General features: G+C 45.3%; 4 non-coding genes across 4 annotated transcripts; 3 read left to right on the top strand and 1 right to left on the bottom strand.

Annotated features, from left to right (window-relative positions):
* The first annotated feature begins 2,101 nt into the window (after positions 1 to 2,101).
* On the top strand, positions 2,102 to 2,173 carry trnae-cuc (transfer RNA glutamic acid (anticodon CUC)). Its single transcript has one exon. It is a non-coding gene; the product is annotated as a tRNA-Glu (tRNA).
* A 1,199-nt stretch (positions 2,174 to 3,372) lies between these two features.
* trnae-uuc (transfer RNA glutamic acid (anticodon UUC)) lies at positions 3,373 to 3,444 on the top strand. The gene has a single exon. It is a non-coding gene; the product is annotated as a tRNA-Glu (tRNA).
* Positions 3,445 to 4,314: 870 nt separating this feature from the next.
* On the top strand, positions 4,315 to 4,386 carry trnae-cuc (transfer RNA glutamic acid (anticodon CUC)). The gene has a single exon. It is a non-coding gene; the product is annotated as a tRNA-Glu (tRNA).
* Positions 4,387 to 17,469: 13,083 nt separating this feature from the next.
* trnal-aag (transfer RNA leucine (anticodon AAG)) lies at positions 17,470 to 17,551 on the bottom strand. Its single transcript has one exon. It is a non-coding gene; the product is annotated as a tRNA-Leu (tRNA).
* Positions 17,552 to 21,890: the final 4,339 nt, after the last annotated feature.

Genomic DNA, 21,890 nt, shown 5'->3' with positions numbered 1-21,890 from the left:
TAGATCTAAGATATTGCAAGACATAACATGAGATACTGGTCCAATTTGCAGTGAACAACCAGTATTACATACACATTGACCTTACTTCAATGCTAACCTCTCTTCAAACATCCACCTTGCTCTGTTTCCCAATTCAACAACCCCCCCCCCCCCACCACACCACCAATGTGGTTCGATCTGCCCGTTATCCTTCACACTTGCTCGGTTCACCAATCCCTCTGGCCCCCTGTCTCGCTCCTCCCCTCGTCTTTATATTGGCTATGTTCCCCTCTACTTTTAGTCCTGATGCAGAATTCCGACTGAGTGCATTTTACAAACAGAGTGAAGGGTAACTTCACCACACCCTTCAGCTGCTCCTTAAACTTAGTCAGGGCAACAGCGTAAAGAGCAGTGTTAATGCAGCAGCTCAGGGGTTGCAGCAAGAAGGCCACTTCTGGCACCGATAAATGTGGGGACACCGATATAGCTCACCTATAAGTCGGATCCACAGATCAAACATAGCCCATAACAGGATGAAGCTGGTCGAGATAGCCAGAAGTAGAATGATGGATTTCCAGCGGCGCCTCATCTCCGGGTCCCTGACAATCTCCCCACTACTGGGACTCCGGAGTCTCCTGCGAGCTCTGCTGGGCACTAGAACATTTTGATCGACAGAGCACTGAGCAGCAGAATCATGACAAATGGGACCATGGGGGTGACGAGATAATGATACAAATCGATTATTATCCAGACTGGCGATTTCCGACGACCTCGTCTTTCCCAAGAGAACCAGGGATCACCAGAAAGAGCACAGTCATCTTGACAACAGAAGATAACAGATAATGTTCTTTATACAGCTGATCGCAGTCACCGTACCCAGAACTACAGCCACCGTTCTCTCCGTGCAATATCTAGTTTTAAATTTCCGTCAACAAATGGCCACAAATCGATCAAAGGTGAAGGTGAGGGTGAGTCAGACGGAACAGGCAGTGACCACGTAAAGCAGGACTGCGCGGATTATAGAGAGATGACATAATCGGACATGGCTATATCAAATAGAACGGGTTCGATTCCCCGTCAGGGAAGTATGTTTTGGAAGCTGCGACACGTGGTAACGTTCAGATTCTAAATCTGCTCCATCAACCATTGAAATATCAATGAACGTCTCTTGCCGACACAAGTGAGCATGCATTCTTCACTGAATGAGCATGCCACCTTGCAGAATCAGGAAACCTAACTGTAAATTAGCAGCTGAGTTGACAGGATTTACTCAATGATATTCAAGCTCAAATCTAGCATGTATCTGTCGCCATCATTGTTCAACCAATCCCCAGCACTCGTGATTCATTAGATAGGCGGTAAGTGACAGCGTAAATCTAAGGCGCTTGCGACTTGGAAGTAAACAGGTGCATCGAGGGGAAAAATAGCGATGTCTTTGAAACATGCGCCGCATAAGCGGAAGGAAATTTTGTTGGCTGCAGGTTTGAGGCAAAAATTCAGAGGTGTGCGGGACTGTAAGCCGAAGATTGCCCCTGAAATACGGGATGAGTAGAGGTCAGCATCTACTGGTATCGACTGTTGATGGAGGTGCAGAGAAGAGAAATCCAGAGGAGTATAAGACAAGGAAATTTTGAGAGCATATAATTCGAACGTGAAAATTATCAGAAGATATCACAAGCAGGACTATTGGATGCCAGGAGCCGTGGCATAAACAGCCCGGGCGAATTCAGATCATTAATCATCAGAACTCAGCAAAACGTGGGGCTGAGATAACAGAGGGAGAGTAAAATATGCTGCAGCTACGGAGGATGCGTTCGATTGGAGCAAAGGAGAAATATCGGACTGGAATGTGAATCGATGATTTGTGAGGACAGCCAGTCAGAGTCGAGATGAGGATTTGCCAAGAGCATGTTCCTTGAGTGTGTTTGGATGAAAGAAAGAGTGAATGAGGAAGAGCCTGAGAGATATTTTCAAGGCAGTATGCTTTGCACTCGGGCTGCTGTCGTCGCACGGCAAATACGCTGCCCGAGGAACTGCTGGGAGGTGGACAGCAAGCCTCTTGAATAATTGCCTGGATATAAAAGAAAGCCATTGTTGGTGTGCGTGCGTTGCATCTGTCAGCTCCCTGGTGGTCTAGTGGTTAGGATTCGGCGCTCTCACCGCCGCGGCCCGGGTTCGATTCCCGGCCAGGGAAGTGTGGTTTGGCAACTGGAAGCAGTCAGAATCTTGGGAGCCAGCAGTTAGTGGATTAGCAGATTTGTTAACACAGGGCGTCTGCCTGTAGAATGATCAAGGTATCTTCCTCTCCGTTGCGAAGCTCCCGGAGAGGCAGAGCGAATATTAGGCAGAAATCGGGTTGATTTTTATCCACTTTGACCAAATAAAAACTGGCACGATCGCAGCCATGAATGAGGTGTGATGCGAACGATTGATCGCAAGGGTAGTGATGCCACACGAAGTACGGCTGATCAGGCGGCACAATTTGCCTGTCTTGCTTTGTCTGCCACTCCACAAGCTGCTTGTGATTCCTGAGCCGATAGCTTGCAAGAGAGAGCCTTTTCAAGGTAAATCACGCTGCCCTCTGAGAATTCTTTCAATATCCATCGGTGTAAAGCAGGAAATCATAAGGGGCCCCAGGGGAAAGGTGTACAGGTCACCGATAAGCGGCAAACGTAACCACTACTCAAAGTTTTGCTGGAACGGCTCGGCGGCAGTACTTGCAGGCGTGGCGGCCTGGGGCCCTGCTTGGTATGTGGCACTTCATCTCGGGCCAATTGGAGATTGTCAGCTGATGGCGTCGACAGCTGGTGATTGTTGATTGAATAAACATGGTGTGTGCCGGTCAGTCTAAGAGAACAAACAAAAGTCCTACATTGAATTGCAGGAAATCTCGGGGAGAAGATAGAAAGTATTGCAGAAGAAAGATTTTGGATTGTCGATAGGTGTCTCAATGGGATGGGGCTATTTGAAATAGAACAGGAGAAGAAAGGGCCTGTTTGTAACATGAAAGAACTGCGTCGCGTTCTTTCAGCTGCACATTGGCAGAAGGTAGGGCAGCAATGAAGAAGGCAAGGTAAACGTGCTGATGATCTTGACGCGAAGATGTGGGAAACGGAAAATTGTCTGAGTTGATTGTCAATGGTGCTTGTTTGAGAGGATATTGGCGACTGAGGATTCCAGCGAGGCAGCATTGACACTTGTGTATGTTGAGAATGGAGGTGGCTTCGCCTGCAGCTTGAGTGATGAGATGAGATCACGTCCATTTGGCCTGGGTGATTTTAGCTGCCCGTACGTCTGCTGGGACGTGATGAGAAAATCATTTCGAGTACTTGTTGTCTGATTTGTGAGCTAGGCAAAGAGAATCTTGGTGAGCTGTGGTGATTTCCGTCAGATTCCCTGGTAGTCTAGTGGTTAGGATTCGGCGCTTTCACCGCCGCGGCCCGGGTTCGATTCCCGGTCTGGGAAGTATGTGTTGGAAGCTGCGGCAAGTGATAACTTTCCGCGTCTTCATCTACACCACAAACCAGTGATATATCAATCGAGGCCGCTTCTGGATGCAGTGAGCACGGCATTCTCCACAGTGTCAGCATGCTACCTTGCAGCAATCGGGCTTTCTTGACTGTAAATTAGTAGCTGAGTTGACAGAATTTAGCCAAAGATGAACAAGCTCGCATCCCACTCGTCTCCGTCGCCCTCATCTTTCAATCAGTCAGCTGCACTCGCGACACATTGGACAGTTGCTCAATAACAGAGTAAATCGAAGGCGATTGAATCTTGGAAGGGAACAGGCGGACAAATTGAAAGACTTGAGGGTTGGTGAAGATTGTCAGAAGGCAGGGAAGATATATAAATCATGAGTATTGAATGCTTGTTGGCGTGGGGTAAACATGCACCTTGAAGTCAAGTTATCAATCATCAGAAATCTGTAGGAGACGTGAAAGGACAGCCTGGCCTTCTTTCGTTTTTGGAAGCAAAAGGTGATGCGGCCGTGATGAAAAAAGGAAGAGTGAAATGTTGCCAGCTACGGAGGATGCGTTCGATTGGAGCAAAGGAGAAATCTCGGACTGGAATGTGAATCGAAGATTTGTGAGTCAGTGTCGAGATGAGGATTTGACAAGAGCATGTTCCTTGAGTGTGTTTGGTTGAAAGAAAGAGTGAATGAGGAACAGCCTGCGAGACATTTTCATGGCAGGATGCTTTGCACTCGGGCTGCTGTGGTCGCACGGCAATTACGCTGCCCGAGGAACTGCTGGGAAGTGGACAGCAAGCCACTTCAACGATTGTCTGGATATAAAAGAAATCCATTGTTCGTGTGCGTGTGTTGCATTTGTCGGCTCCCTGGTGGTCTAGTGGTTAGGATTCGGCGCTCTCACCGCCGCGACCCGGGTTCGATTCCCGGCCAGGGAAGTGTGGCTTGGCAACTGGAAGCAGTCAGAATCTTGGGAGCCAGCAGTCAGTGGATTAGCAGATTTGCTAACACAGGGCGTCTGCCTGTAGAATGATCAAGGTATCTTCCTCTCCGTTGCGAAGCTCCCGGAGAGGCAAGCGAATATTAGAAGGCAGAAATCGGGTTGATTTTTGTCCACTTTGACCAAATAAAAACTGGCACCGATCGCAGCCATGAATGAGGTGTGATGCGAACGATTGATCGCAAGGGTAGTGATGCCACACGAAGTACGGCTGATCAGGCGGCACATTTTGCCTGGCTTGCTTTGTCTGCCACTCCACAGGCTGCTTCCGACCCCTGAACCGATAGCTTAAAGAGAGAGCCTTTTCACGGTAAGTCACGCTGCCCCCCGAGAATTCCTTCCGAATCTTTCGGAGTAAAGCAGGCAATCCTAAGGGACCCCAGGGGAAAGGTGTACAGGTCACCGATAAGCGGCAAACGTAACCACTACTCATGGTTTTGCTGGAACGGCTCGGCGGCAGTACTTGCAGGTGTGCTGGCCTGGGGCCCTGCTTGGTATGTGCCACTGCATCTCGGGGCAATTGGAGATTGTCAGCTGATGGCATCGACATCTGTTGATTGTTGATTGAATAAACATGGTGTGTGCCGCTCAGTCTAAGACAACAAGGAAACGTCTTACAATGAATTGCAGGCAATCTCGGGGAGAAGATAGAAAGTCTAGCAGAAGAATGATTTTTGATTGTCGAAAGGTTTCCGAATGGGATGGGGCTATTTGAAATAGAACTCGAGAAAGGGCCTGTCCGTAGCATGAAGTGCCACTTCATCTAGGGGTAATTGGAGATTTGCAGCTGATGGCGTCGACATGTGGTGATTGTTCATTGAATAAACAGTGTGTGTTCCCGCCTCTTTATGACAATAATGAAAAATTATAAACTGAACTGTAGGAATTCTCGGGGAGAAGTGAGAATGTATTGCAGAAGAAAGATTTTGAGTTTTGAAACGTTTCACATATGATACGTCTATCTGAAATAGAAGTGGATTACGAGCCTGTCCGTAACATTAGAGAAGTGCATTGCGTTATTTCAACTGCGCTTGTGGAGAATGTATCACAGCAATGAAGAAGGCAGGGGAATCGTGCTGATCACCTTGACGCGACGATGTTTGCGAAGAAATATTGTCTGAGTTGATTGTTAATGGTAGTTGGTTCAGATTATTTTGGCTACTGCGGGTTCCATCGAAGCAGCTTTGATACTTGTTTCACGTTGAGAATGTCGGTGGCTTCGCTTCCAGCTTGAGTGAAAAGATGCGATCAGTGTCCATTGGGCTCGGGTGATTTTAGCTGCCTGTACTTGTGCTGTTTATTGATAAGAAAATCATTTTGAATACTTGTTTTCTGAGTTATGAGCTAGGCCAAGAGAATATTGTTAAGATGTGGTGATTTCAGCCAGAAGTCTAACGCGCTTGCCCACTTTGCAGGAAACAGGTGCACAGACTGGAAGTCTTGCGATGTTTTTGAAACAAATGTTGTGGAAGAGGTCAGAAATTCATTGTGTTCGCTGCAGGTTTCTGCTGGCACTACTTCTTTGTGAAGCTCCCGTACAGGCAACCGTGCATTTGGAAGGCATATGGCTACTTGATTTTGATCTACTTGCTCAAGGAATGACTGGCAACAATCGTAGCTTTGAACGACAGTTCCTGCTAAGTGTGTAATGGTAAAAGTGTAGTGGTGGAAGTGCACCCTTAAGTTGCAATCTTGAGGCCTGGTCATTGGTCTCTGGAGCAGTGTGGCGGCATTTCTTGCCGCGTGTCATCGTGGAGATCTGCATGGTACTTACCATTTCAGCTCGTGAAACTGGGGATTGTCAGCTGCTGGCGTCGACATCTTGTGAACGTTAGTTGTGAACGACATCTTCAGAGTCCGTCAGTTTAACACAACAAGAAAAGTCATGTAATGATTTGTGGGAAGTCATGGTGAGAAGAATGATAGGAGAGCATAAGAAAAGTTTTATAAGTTTCGAAGTATCATAGTTGGACATGGCTATATCAAATAGAAAGTGAGAAAGCGCCTGACCGCAACATGAAAGAAATGCATTGTGTTTTTTCATGTGTGGAAGTACAGAAGGTTGCCCAAAAATGAACAAGGTAGGGTAAACGCACTGATGATGTTGACGTGCAGATGCAGGAAATCGAAGATTGTGTCTGATGGCTGTGAACGTAAATTTGTTGAGATGATTTTTGCGATTGTCGGATTGCAGAGAAGCATCTTTGTCGATTGTGTACGTTGACAACGGAGATCGCTTTGTTTGCAGCTTGAGTGAAAATTTGAGATTATTGTCCTGTCTTTACCCAAAGATGATCAAACTCACATCTGATTCGTATTCAGCGCCCTCAATTTTCAATCATTAACCTGCACCCACGATCCATTTGGAAGTCGCTGAGTGACAGAGCAAATCTGGCGCGATTGCTACTTGGAAGTAATCAGATGCACACGGGGAAATTCCTCCGATGTCTTTGACACAAATGCTTCAAAAGAAGTAAGAAATTAATTTTATTGGTTGCAGGTTTGAGGCAAAAATTCAGCTGATTGCGCGACTGTAAGACGGAGACGGTCACTGTACCCCGGGCTAAGGGGATGTGGGCATCCTCTGGTAATGAACGTTGACGGAAGTGAAGACAATAAAGCTCCCAAGAAGTATCAGTGCAGGCAACATTTGAGGCTTTAGAATTTGGAGGTCAACACTGTTAGAAAGTAGAGACGATATAACAAGCATGATTACTGGATGCGTGTTATAAACAGCCACCGTGTATTCAGATCGTCAGTCATCAGAAATCGTTTTGTCACGTGAAAGAAATGCCTAGCGTTCTTTTGTGTATGTAGGCAAAAGGCGATGCGGCCTTGATGACAAAGGAAGCGTGAAATGTGCTCCAGCCACAGAGATTGAATTCGATTTCAGAAAATAATAAATCAGAGAGTAGAATATGAATCGAAAATTATTGCGGTCATCCAGTCAGTGTTGAGATGAGGATTGGACACGAGCATGTTCCTGGACTGTGTTTGGTTGAAAGAAAGAGTGGTTGAGAAACATCTTAAGATACATTTTGATGGCACGATGCTTCGCACTCGGGCTGTTGTCCTCGCATGACAATTGTGTTGCCCGAGGAAATGCTGGGTCGTGGATCGAAATTCTTTTCAATGGTTGCCTGGTTTTTTAAAAAAAAATCTTGGTCTGCTTGCGTTGCATTTGTCAGATTCCCTGGTAGTCTGGTGGTTAGGATTCTTCGCTCTCACCGCCGCGGCCCGAGTTTGGTTCACGGTTTGGGACGCGTGTTTTGGCACCTGCGACCAGTGGTAACGTTCAGATGATTCATCTGCTCAACCAGTCTGAGCTTTACCAATCAGCTTCGCCTGCCAACACAAGAGAACACGGTAACCTTCACTAACTGAGCAAACAACAGTGCTGGAATCGAGCTTCTATGAACGAAAAGGTGTCGCTGACTTCATATCGTTTTCCCAAAGACGATCAATCTCATATCCAAATCACATCAGCCGCTCTCATCTTTTATCAGTCACCTTCACTTGCTTTCCATTTGACAGTCACTGCGTGTCCGAGCAAATCTAACGAGTTTGCGACGTTGAAGTAAACGGGTACACACACATGAAGATTTGCAATGTCACTGACACAATTTCACAGATCAGGTCAGAAATTGTTTTACAGGGCTGCAGGTTTAAAGTAGTAAATCAACTGAATGCATGTCTGTCGCTGACATTGGTCCGTGGAATGTACGCATGATTCATTTGCAGCTTTTCTGAAAAGTTGTGACAAGTGTCCATTTTGCTCAGGCGATTTTGGCTGCCAGGATTTCTGCTGGGACTTCATCCCAATGTTGTGATTCAGTTAAGATCGCCCTTGTCTAATTGATTTTTGCAGGTAGAAACGGTATGGAAGGTTCAGAGGCGTGGCGATTGTGAAGCTGCCATTTTTGGGTGTTGGTCGTTCTGAGGTGTAATGACGCGCTGGGTCTTTGGTTCAGGAGCTTCGGTGAGAGAAGGCTGAGCAGGTAATTGCAGGTGAGGTTTTCCATATAATTATTGTACCAATTAGAGTAGCGGGGATGTCAGTTAGTGCAGTGGTATCGGTGTCCCTGATGTCTTCACCTGCAGGAGGTGCGCCCACCTGGAGCTTCTGACTGTCCGTGTGAAAACAACTGATGCTGGAGTTGGATGTAATTAGGATTGTCTCGGAAGCTGAGAGCATCATAGACAAGAGTTTTAATGAGGTGGTCACGCCTCAGGAACCGACTGTAGGACACCAGGAGAAGTACGGGAAAGTGAGAGACACTGCAGCGTACCCCTGTGGTCATCCCTCTCAGCAACGTCTACTCCCTTGGATGCTGCTGGGGGTGGGGGGGGGGTGTAATGAATTATCAAGTATCAGCAACAGCTACCAGATGTGGCACTGTGGTCGGGTCTGAAGCTCAGCAGGGAAAGGAAAAGTGAGGCAGAACAACGGTGCTGGGATATTCGAGTTAAGGGGACAGATGGCAGATTCTGTAGCCGTGAAATAGTCGTCAGGCTGTGGTGTTGTTCCCCCCCCCCCCCGGATTCCAGGGTCTCTGATGTCTTAGGGCGGCTGCAGTACATTCACAGGGTGGCGCTTGAGCAAGCAGAGGACGTGGTGCACATTGGCACCAGTGGCAAAGGTCAAAAGGGCGAAGAGGTCATGCTCAGTTATTATAGGGAGTAAGGAAAGTGGCTGAAAAACAGGACCTCGGACATTGTAATCTCTGGATACTCCCGGTAGCACGTGCCAGTCAGAGCAGGAAGAGAAAGAATGAGCAGTTAAATGTGTGGCTGAGGAAGTAATGCATGGGGCAGGGATTTTGGTTCTTGGATCATTGAAACCTCTTCTGTGGAACGGGCGACCTGTAAAAGAGGGACTGATTGCACCTGGACTGCAGGGAAAGCAATATCCTGGCCGGCAGGTTCGCTAGTTCTAGATGGTGGGGTGGTGGTGAGGGAGGGGTGTGGTGTTTAAACTAGTTTGGAAGTGGAATGAGAACCAGTTCCTTGGGTCAGAAAGTGGAGGGATTTAGTGGAAGGTAGATATCATGAGTAGGAATAACCAGTCAGGAGCAGGGTAATAGACACATTAGGACGGAAGAGTTGAAGTGTGTGTAAATTAATGCCAGGAGCATTATGGGTAAGGGTGATGAACTTTGGGCATGGATCAGTGCATGGGACTATGACGTTGCGGCCGTAACAGAGACCTGGTTGCGAGAGGGACAGGAATAGATGTTTCATGTTCCAGGGTTTCAATGTTTCAGTAAAGATGGTGATAAAAGTGGAGCGGGGGAGTTGCGCTATTATTTAGGGATAATATCACAGCTGCACGCAGAGGGGACATAATGGATGGCTCATCCACTGAGTATATCTGCGTAGAAATCAAATATAGGAATGGTGCAATCATTCTGATCGGATTATACTGCAGACTCCCCAATATCCACCGGTATATTGAGGAACAGATATGCAGAGAGATTAGGGAAAGATGTCAAAACAACATGGCTGTTTCAGCGAGTTACTTCAGCTTTCCTCATATAGACTGGGACATCCTTCGTACAAAAGCTTTTGACGGTCCAATTTGTTAGGTGCATCCAAGAGGGTTTCTTCAATCATTATTCAGATATTCCAACAAGAGGAGGCACACTACCGGAGCTGGTGCTGGGTGATGAGCCTGGCCAGGTGACTGACCTTTCAGTGAGAGAGCAGGTTGGGAGCAGTGATAACAACTCCTTAAGTTTTAAGATAACCATGGAGAAGGATACGTATGGATCTTGTGGGAGAGTATTAAATTGGAGCAGTGCAAGTTACTGGAGTATGAGGCAAGAACGAAGCCAGAAGCGACGTCCCGGAGGACTGCCGAGTGGCTGATGTTCCGTTATTCAAGACGGAAAATACGGATCACCCTGGAAACGATGATCCGGGAAGTAACTGCAGAATATTCTTTGGGATAGGTTTTTTGAGCATTTGCAAACAATGGCCTAATTAGGGACAGTCATCATGGTTTAGTGTGGGGAAAGTCTTATACACAGTTGCATGCAAAGGTTTGGGCACCCCTGGTCAAAATATCTGTTACTGTGAATGGCTAAGCGAGTAAAAGATAAAGAAGATCTGATTTCCAGATCGATATATATATATGTTTAAACAGCACATGAATCCTGGATGAAAACGCAGATGGGCGGGTTAGTAAGTTTGCAGACGATACGAAGATTGTTGTTCGTGTGCATAGAGCAGAAGACAGTCAAAGGATACAGCGGGGTATAGATCAGTTGCAGATATGTGCGGAGAACCGGCAGATGGAGCTTAATCTGGACAAATGTGAAGTGTTTCAAATGCAACGGGATAGTACACTGTTGATAGCAAACCCTTAACATTGTTGATGTGCATAGGGAATCATGGGTTCCAAGACCATTGCTCCCTGAATGTGGCTACACAATTTGATAGGGTGGTAAAGAAGGCGTATGGCATGCTTGCCTTTATTAGTCGAGGAATTAAGTTTAAGAGTCAGGAAGTTATGTTCCACTTTAATAAAGCTCCAGTTAAGCCGCATCTGGAGAACTGCATTCAATTCTGGTCTCCCTGTTACAGGAAAGATATTGAGGATTTGGATAGGGCGCAGAAGAGGTTTACCATTCTGCTGCCTGAACTAGAGGGCATGTGCTAAAAGAGAGGGTGGACAAACCGGTGTTGGTTTCTCTGGAGCGGCAGAGGCTGAGTGGATATGTGATAGAAGTTTATCAAATTATCAGGTGCACAGATGGAGTAGACAGCCAATGTTTTTAACCAGGGTTGAAATATATAATACTTGTGGGCATGCATTTAAAGTGAGAGGTGGTAAGTTCAAAGGATATGTGCGGTGCAAGTTTATTTTGCAGAGAAAGTGGTGAGTGACTTGAATGCGCTGCCAGGATTGCTGGTGGAGGCACTTACGATGGAGATGTTCAAGACACCCTAAGATAGCCACATGACTGTGCAATAAATGGACGGATGTGGACATTGCGCAGCCAGAAGAGATTAGTTTGCTTGGGCATTTGATTACGAATTTAATTAAATCGGAACAACATCGTGGGCCGAAGGGCCTGTTCCTGTGCCGTACTGTCCTATGTTCTATGATCTGGAAACATTTTAGTTGTTGCTGTTTGGCTTGTGAGCCAGGCAAATAGTATCTTGCTGAACAGGGGACATTTCATTCCGATTCCCTGGTGCTCTAGTGGTTAGGATTCTACGCTTCCATCGGCGTAGCCCGGGTTCGATTCTTGGTCAGGGGAGTATGTTTTGGCAGATAGGACCAGTACCACCGCTCAAAGGCTTCATCTGCTCGAGGAACACGAGATGTGTCAATCAACTTCTCTTGCCGGCACAAGTGAACACTGCATTCTTCACTGAGCGAGCAAGCTACCTTGCAGGAATCAGGCTTCCCCAAATTTCAAGGAGGAGCTGCGTCTATATCATTTACTCAAAGCTGATGAAGCTCACTTCGCTTTCCCATCAACTGCAATCATCTTTCTGTCAGTCACCAGCACTCGCGATGCTTTTGACGGTCGCTACGTGACAGAGCAAATCTGATGTGTTTGCAATATGGAAGGGAACAAATGCACACAAGGGAAGACTTGCAACGTTATTGATACAAATGCCACATAAGACGTAAAAAAAATCTTTTTGTTGGCTGTAGGTTTGAGCCAGGAAATCAGCTATGCTCTGGGAACGGTCCCTGTGATCTTGGCTAAGTAGAGGTGGGCATGTACTTGCCCGACGATTGATCGAAATTAATTGAGTAAACCTCCGGAGGAGCATTATAACAATGAACATTTGAAGGGTAAGTATTTGAAAGTGAAAATTGTCAGAAGATATCATAAGAAAGATTATTAGATACTTGGTGACGTGGTATAAACCGCTAGGGTCAATTCAAATTATTAATATCAGAAGTCTTAAGCGTGAGAGGAATGGCTGGCGTTCTTCCGTGCATGGAAGCAAGAAATGTTGCGGCCGTGATCACAAAGGGAGGGTCAAATACGCTCCAGATGCATAGAGTGCATTCAATTTGAGCAAACGATAAATCTCTGTCTCAAATTATAATCGAAGATTATTGAAGTCATCCAGTCAGTTTTGAGATAAAGATTTGAAAATAACATGATTGTATTGGTTTGAAATAGGCAGAGGTTTAGAAACAGCTTGAGGCACTTTATCAACACACGCCGCTTTGTACTCGGGGTGCTGTCCTCACGTGACAATTTTGTTGCCGGGGAACTGCTGGGACGACGATAGAAAGCGTTTGCTGTTGTTGTCTGGATGTGAAACAAAGCTAGTCTTTCTCAGCTTCGCTTTTGTCAGGTTCCCTGGTTGTCTCATCGTTGAGAAGCGGCGTTCTCACCGCCGTCACCGGATTTGATGCCCGGACAGGGAAGTGTGTTTTCAGAACCTCTCTACTCTGCAGCCACTGGACCATCATGCGATATGCGAAGACTGCTACTCGGGAAGGATCATGGTGTCTTGCACTTCGTTGTGAAACCACTGTATAGGTATCGGGATTTGTAGAAGGAATCAGACGGATTGCTCTTTATAACCTTTGCGCAAATAACGCCTGGCCACGAGCGCAGCTCTGAAATAGAAGACATGCTAATGTGTCGTCGGAAGCCTAGAGATGCCATTGGAAGCACGCGTGATCAGCCTGCACATTTTGCCGGAACTGCTTTGTCTGCGACTATGCAGCTTGCTTCCGATTCCTGAGCCGATGTCTTGCAACAGAGAACCTTCTCACGTTAAATAACACCGTCTGCTCAGGATCCCTTGCAAATCCTTCGGAGTAACCACTGGATTCCCAACGTACCTCAGGGCAAAGGTGAAAAGTGCATAGAGAAAGTGGCATACGTAAATCATGCTCATGGTTCTCTGGATCAGTGTGACAGCAGTTCTTGGAGGTTCGTCACCGTGGCGCAGTAAATGGCATGTGCCACTTCAGCTCGGTGCAATTAGAGATTATCAGCTAATGGCGTCGAAATCTGGTTAATGATCATTGAATAAACATCCTCAGTGCCTATAAGTTTAACATAATTCGACATGGCTATTTCAAATAGAAAGGCCTGTCCGTAATATGAAAGAAATGCACTGTGTTCTTTAATCTGTTCATGCACAGAACGCACGTAAGTAATGAACAAGGCAGGGTAATCCTGTTTAAGATTTTGACATGCAGAATTAGGAAGAGGAAAACTATCTCACTTGATTGTGAATGGAAATTAGTTGAGATGATATTGGCCATTATAGAATTCCAGAGAAGCAGCCTTCCCTATGGCCTGGACAAGTTACATTGCAGAAATCAGGCTTTTCTGAAGGTAACAAACTTTCTGAGTTTGTATTGTTTGTCCAAAGATGATCAAGTTCACACCCAATCCCCCGCCCCTCCAACACACACATTGCCATCAGGCGCCATCATCTTTCTTTTCAGTCACCTACATTCTCCATTCATTTGACAGGTGCAGTCTCTAAGTGAAAAAGAGCAAATCTAACTTTCCGGTGATCACCCAGCACATTTTTCTGGGCTGCTTTGTCTGCGGCTGTGCATATTGCATCCCATTGTTCTGCCGTGTCTTGTAGCGGACTGCCACTGCACCATAAGTTATGCTATCCCGTCAGAATCCCTTTGAAATCCATCGGAGTATCCTGTGGAATCGGATCAAAGGTAAAGATCGAAGTGCACAAGAACTGCGACTAACGTAACGCACAATAATGATTATCTGTAATAGTGTGGCGGAGGTTCAGGCAGAAGAGACACCGTAGTTTCAGGGAAGTATATTTTGGCAACTGGAAATCCGCATTCGCAGCGGCTCGATCACCTGATATCCTGGAACACTCAAGGCAGGCTGTGCAGGTACCATTGACTTAGTGCGGAATCTACCGTATAGACAACGCGGTTTTTAGAAGGTTCAAGTCCCGTTGATTGCTATACTGTTTTCCTATGGAAACCCTCTCCATATTGCAGACCAGAACAGTAAGATATGTGGTTTCGACGTCGTACACCTAGCGATGCAATTGAATTGCAAATGCAGATTGCAAAGAAGAAGATCGGACTGAATCGATGGCTGCAGGTTCACAAGGCCGAAATATAAGCACTAATCTATCTCCAGTTCGTCGATGGTGATTTCACTGGTGTTGAACCAGCGCGGGATTAAATTGTTCATGATGTAGACCTGCAAGTGCACTTAAAGAAAGGCTCTCCAATTTCATTTTTAAGTGAAGTTTGTGGAGATCATATTGGCGATTCTAAGATTGCAGAGTAGCAGGTTTGCTGTTTGTATTGATAATGAAAACCGCTTCATAAGTTGCTTGAGATAAATGTTCAGATCACGTTCCGTGCTGTACATTCCACACATGAAATTTTGGTTGCCTTGGGATCTGTTGCGCTTCGGCAGCAAATCCCTTTGCAAATTTGTTGTTTGGCGTGTGAGGCAGATAAATTTAACTTTGGTCAGTTTGGCAGCTGTTATCACATTTCGGGTTCGTCTACTCGTTAAGATTGGGTGCTCTCAATGCGCGGTACGGTCAATTCCTGTCGTAGAAGGAAGCAGATAGCCTAAGGATGAGACTTACTGTATCACTGGGAGAGACGGCAAACTCAAGAAATGCAGCACCACAGTCAGAAACGCTTAATACATGTTTGAGGCCGCTGTTCTACCAGGTGAGCTGCCGTGCCTTGCCGCCCTGATTGTCATCTGCTTCCATTGCTCGTCGGCCATCAGTGCTTGACAGCAAATGGCATTTACGTCTGGTGAAATTTAATTGTGAAAATTTGTCAGTCCCTATCAGCTTCAACGCAACAAGTCAATGTACGGCAACAATTTGCAGGTATGTATTGTGAGAAGAAAGTATGGTATCAGAATAAAGTTTGTGGCATATTTCCCAGCAACATATAAACTGGCATACTTCCTTGAAACACAATGCGAGAAAAGGTATGCGTGTAATATGAAAGAATTACACGTAGATCCTTTAATCAGTCATGCAACGCGCTGCAGTAGTGGCTACGGCAGTGTCACCTGCTAATCTTGCAGACGTGTACGTCAAATGAAGTAATAATCTCATATTTTAGTTTTAATCGAAGAGTATTTACGTCACACATCCAGTGTTGAGACGATGTTTCGGCAAAAGCAGCTTTGATGTTTGTGTTATGATGAGTATGTGAAGTGCTTCGTGAGCTGTGTGAGTAAAATTGCCTTGTAAATTTATTCCGCTCGGCTTGAGTTCCCTACATGGCGATTTCCTTACGCAAGTAACTGATGGGACGTCCAGAGAAATTTCATTTTTAAGTTTGCTATTTGGCAGCTGAGAGATACGAATCTAACTTTGCTGAGTTTCTGAAACATTTTTGTCAGATTCTTTGGAGGTCCAGTGGTTTGGACCAGGCGCTTTCGCCTCAGCTGCCGCGGCTTCATTCCTGGTTAGGGAAGTGATTACTTCGGCAGTTGGAAACGTTTCCGCGTCTCGATTCTGCGTAGGCTCGACTAACAGAAGTATCAGCACACGGATCTTGTTTGTAGCGTGAGGAAGACACATTTAACTCAGTGGAAAAGCTATTGTACAGACACCGGTGTTGCCATTTGGGAAATGTCCAGCACATTTTATACTACTTGCCCAATTGATCATTTTAAGCGGTGGCAGATCTCAGTGAGGACATTAACGAGGCTATTATGGGATACCGAAAGATGCCACTGGCCCATTGACAGCAGCTCGCAATGCATAAGAATGGAAATTACAGATTTCTACTGGCTTACGAGATAGGATCCCGAAGTGCTAAAGACTGCATTCGATGTTAGTTTGATTGTTTTGAACCTAGCGAAGGAATGCACTGCAGGGAAGCAGAACGCAACCGTGGCGCAGCATGCTTTCAACCAAGAATTCTGCAATGCACTCTCTTAACACAGAACAGAGATGCTCGTCCAGCAGATTTTGTCCGCGGTGTTTTACCTCCCACTCCGCAGGGTGCTCGGATTGAACAACGTTTAATAAGATATGTCCTGTATAAAGCAACAGCTCTGCCAATAAATTCACTGCTCAGAATCCCCTCTGTATCCAGATCGTTGTGAACAGAATTGCCTGTGGTATAACCCAGCAATATGGCAACCAGAAAGCTAATTACCTATCGAACAATGGTCTGGACAAGATATAAAGAGATCCATAACGTCATCTGAATTTGACCTCATAAAGATAGAGATCAACGTCAACATCGCCATCATCAAAGCAAGGATAATGTCAACAAAACAGCAGCTGCAACAATGCAATATCCAGAAATGCAAGTGGTGATCATCCCGCTGATTTTTGACAGTGCTGCTTGGTGCACAACTATGGAGGTTGCTTCCAATTGCTCAATCTGAACCTTACAGCGCCAAACAACACCTCTGTCATTAATTGTCTGGGAACATTTGGGATGCAATTGACAGCATCATTTCGCATATCATTTGCTTTTTTTCAATCGACCTTTTGTTCAATGTATATGTTCTCTGCAGATATTTTTCAGAAGGTAGGCAAATGAAGGGAATGCCGCGGATTGAAAAATAGAGGGAGGGACATTCTTTCTAAATCAGCAAATGGTAACAAAACGCGAATAATGTCCCAAATGAATGGGACAGTGATGGTATGAAAACAGAGACCAACAGCTAAGGTAAATAAAGACAGATAATTCGGGAATTATGAAAAGATTACAATAGGCAGTAAAAAGAATGTTATTTTTTTCAAAAGCCAACATCTCTTTTAAATTCGATGAACAAAGGAAATATTTTGGAAACACAAGCGGGAGAAAATATTTCCTGAGGCACAAATCAAATGTCATCGAAAAACCGACCTGGAACTGAATGGATAACTTACGATGTATGCAGATAGCAGCTGAGCTGCAGGTTAACTCCAGCATTCTCTGTATTAATTTAAAATGCATCGTGCTCTGTGAATTGTTAGATTGTTTGTACAAGGGACAGAAGCTGCGAGGTGGTCCGATCCCTCCTTCCTCCGAAATCATTCTTCGAGTCAAAATTAACCCAAATGGCAGTGGTGGGATTCGAACCCACGCCTCCGTAGAGACTGGAGCCTTAATCCAGCGCCTTAGACCGCTCGGCCACACTACCGGATAACTTTATACTTCCGCACTTACCTCATGTGCAGAAGGAGGATGAAGAACCACGAACTGTAAATTGTATGTGTGGTAGGATCATGGAGTCTTAGACTCATAACACAGAAACAGGTCCGCCGGCCCATTATTTCCACGTCACCTACCATACTAATTGCACTTTGCAGCATTCGGCCATTGACTCACAGTAACGTACAACACGGTCTTTAACATTTCCAAATCAAAGCGTGGGAAAAATATGAAGCGTTTTAATGAGGCTTCTGAAAGGATTGGACACCGATTGTTTCAAAGGTAAGCGAGGGAGAAGGCCACCATACACCCAGGGAATAATGTATGTCAGACACCCCATTAAGGTCAGCTGGGATGTGAGTGGAGTGCGATCTCTTCAGGACGTTACGTCTTTAATGAAAACACTATCAATTGCACGCTGCCATCTCTCGCATATTACTCATGCACAGTGTGGTGAAACTGCAGCAAATATGAAGAAACAATTACGGGATTAAAATAAAAAAATAATCAGCGGAAACAACGTACCTGGCGGAACATACTTCCCGAGGCACAAATCATTAATGTCTTTCCTTCCCTCAAATTCCCTGAGGACGTCGACCTGAATTGTAAGTATTATGTCATCTGAAGCCGGCAGTTGAGCTGTGGAATATCTCCAGCATTCGTTGCTATAATTCGGTGCAACAAAACGGATGGCGCTCTTTGAATTATTAGGCTGCTTTGCAGAAAACTGCGTCTGCTGGACTGTCCGATGGCAACTTTCACTAAAATCATTCTCAGAGTCAGAATTATCCAATCAGACACCAGTTGTATTTGAACCCGCCCCTCCGTACAGACCGAAGCTTTAATGCAACGGCTTTGATCGCTCGACCTCACTTTCGGGCATCTTTTTTCCTGCACTTACCTCAGGAGGTCGCAGAAAACTTGACGGAGTCTAGGAATCACACTGCACGCAAACGTGCCTCTCGACCCATAATTTCCATGACATCCATTATACTATTTTCACTATTCAGCACCAGGTCATTAAATCATAGCAACGTAAAGCATAGAAATGGGCCCTCAAACACCACCTCGTCCATACCGCCAGTGATGTCGTTCTCCACTAAACAATTGCTGGCGTTAGGCCCGTAACACTCTACTCCGTTCCCAACCAAGTACCTATAAAAATCTATTTTAAACGCCATCATTGTATCTGCCTCCATTACCTCTTCTGGCAGCTCTTCCCAGATATTCAACACCCTTTTTGGCTCTGATATCTCCTATAAAATTTCCCCCTCCGCTTTAACCTGTTCTTTCTAGTCCTGCACTCCTCTGCCAAAAATGATTCTGACTGCCCATCCTATGACTCATAGCTTTGTCGGGTCTACATTACCACCCCTCAGCTTCCTACCTTCCAGTGATCCTATCCTATGTCTCCATATGACTGCAACCATCCATTACAGGAAAAATCCTTGTGACTCTCCTCTGGGCTCATCCTACTCCTACCACATCCGTTACATAGTGTGGAGAGCAGAATTGTGCAGAATACTGTAAGCGCAGTCTAAACAATGTTTTGTTCAACTGCAAGGTGACGCCACAAATCCTATACTCATTTCTCTGCTATGAAGGGTGGGCTACGAAACTCCTTTTTTCACTACCTTGTGTCGCCAGTTTCATGGAACTATGGGCTCAAACCAAAATCTCTATGTCCATTAGCTCTCCTGAGGTTCCTGCCATTTAGTCTATATGTCCTACGAGAAATTGATCACCGAAAGTGTACTCCCAAAGGTCCTTGGCCTTCGGAGTCAGTTAGATCGTCCGCCAGTGGAGATATTCGATGATAGTACAGACGTGGGTTGTCGCTTTTCTCCTTTCAGGTGGTTCAAGGGTATGCACGTCAATGTTACTCGATTATTTTTGAACACCTGAGTATAACGACACAGAATATTTATACAAAGCTTTCAAACAACGCGCAAGAGAGAGCGAGAATAACTTACTGACAGCGAGCGTGAGTAGTGGAGGTGTGTGGGGCGGGGTTGGTGAGGAGATTACTGGTTGAAAAAAGGTAAGAGAGAGGAATATCAAGAGCTCAGAAGGAGAGAGAGGGGCAGGATCTCTGAGATTTCCAAATAAAAGCGAGACCAAGATGTTAATCATTTTAATGAGGCTCGTCAAAGGATGGGGCACCGATTGTTTGGAAGTTGCGCGAGGAAGAAGGTCTCAACATATCCAGGAAATAATATGACTCAGACACCACATTAAGGTCAGCTGGTATTGGAGGACAATGTCGTCTAAGGGGTTACGTATTTAATGGCAGCAGCTTCAACCAAACGTGCACATTGCCACCTCTCAAAATTGAAATTGAACATAGGCTGAAGCGACAGGTGAGGCAGATTACTCCGACATGTTGTGGTGAAATTGGTCAAAAATATAAAGAATTTGATAGTTTCAGACTAACACTGGAGAAGGGTCAACAATTTTATCAGGGAAAAAATGCAGTGCTGCTCAAACTGTGCTAAACAGAGAACATACGAATCTTTGAAAAGGGATTGGAGCGGCTGGGATTTAGGAAAATTTGCGAGGTACCAACATGTGAAAACTTGCACGCGAAAGGAAGCATTTACTCTTAAAATTGTTGATATTCGGGCTATGAAAGCGATAATTTTCTCGCTCTGTTCAAACAATTAATACCCTTTCCCCCTGCCTCGGTTTTAAAACCATGACACATTGCATTCTCGGATTGTTTTTAAGAAGCGATCGAATAACAGGCGAAAACACTCCCACATCAGGTTAAAACTGAGAAGGGACACCCATAATAACATTATTGTTAATTATATCCACTGGTAGAAGATCGGACCAGAACATTGAGTGTTAAAGATCCAGTGCTGGAAAGTGGGATTAGTATAACAAGGTGTCTGCTGAGCGGCATAGACGTAGTGGACCGAATAACCTGTTTCTGTGCAGGCTGATCACTGCACCTTTTGCTGATTTCCATCTCCTTTTGCGAAGCACGTAACAAAAATCCAAAGATGCAGGGTAGGGTAGTTGAGCAGTATAAGGCCCTGTATTAAGGTTCTATTGTTTACGGATACATGCGTTTGAGTCCAGCTATTGCCAGATAGATCAACATTGTCTCCAGGCACCCAGAAACTGTAATCCGCTGGCAAAACAATCCAGTTATTCACAGGGTACTATGCATTTTATACCAAAGCCACGAAATGCATCAATGATTTGTTCCTCAGGACGTTCCTTTTCTTAGTCATATCTACCTCAGACTTTCAGTGGGTCTAATGTATTTACAAGACATGTTGCGATTTCCACATCTACCAATGGTCCTTCTACGATTGCCACCTTAATATTCCTTCTTATTTCAGCTGGCTTTCTTTGCATGCATCTCATCATTCTTTCACACCTTAGATGAGTTATCCGTCTCACCATTCGTTTAGAATGTACACGTCCAATCTCGGGATAGCAGTGAAAACCGTGGTCTGTATGTTATATATTTTCTTACTGTAAGTAACGTCGTAAATGATGACGCTCTACTGACATCGCTGCTGATGTTCATTCGATCACCGAGTACGTTTTTGGTGCTTAGTATATGGAGGCCTCCCCACTCGCGCGCTTTTCAAACAATCCGTGGCCATTTTTTTCAAACAACATTAAAGAGTTTTACCTTCTATTGCCGTGCGTTGATTGGAAATACTGGAGTTCCTGCCTTTCGACCGCCTTTTGAACTTTTGTCGCTCACTCTCGCATTGTTTTTCAAGCCAGAGGGTTGTTAAACAGTAGAAAGATTCCCTGTCATATGATGGGTTTCACATTTTGGTGCATGGCGAATGTTCGGGAATGCCCGCTGCTCCCGTCCCTTTACAAACAAAATAGATATCCTGCCTTTACAGTATTTGATGCAGATTGCATTGAACTTTGTGTATAACATTGTTGAACCTCTCTCCAGAGTTTATCTTTGCCAAGCGGATCCCCTTTCCTCAACGTTGAGTTCAACACTCTGACTCCTTCTGCTCAGATTACTTCTTTGCACCTGTGATTGTTACCCCTCAAAGCCATCAACCTCTTTCCCTCTGTCCCTGATTGTCTCGCTCTCTCTTCCGTCCAGTTTGGACGTTTCATCGAAAATGATGTGTAACGACCGTCAGAAAAGGTCGGATACCAGACGAGAAACACGCCCCTGCATCATCCCTGAAAGAAGAAGCAACATCCGAGTTTGTACTATCATTAATTTTCATGACAATGGACGATGGGACAGTAACATATGTGAACATACGATTCGACTATTCAATCGAAAAACTTATTTCCTGATCCTCCGCTTGCACGACTATCAGGAAATTATATGC

This window comes from Pristis pectinata, chromosome 20 (assembly GCF_009764475.1).
Source record: "Pristis pectinata isolate sPriPec2 chromosome 20, sPriPec2.1.pri, whole genome shotgun sequence".
NCBI lineage: Eukaryota > Metazoa > Chordata > Chondrichthyes > Rhinopristiformes > Pristidae > Pristis > Pristis pectinata.
Note: the sequence above shows the minus strand (reverse complement) of the source record. Positions and strands in the feature narration are given on the sequence as shown.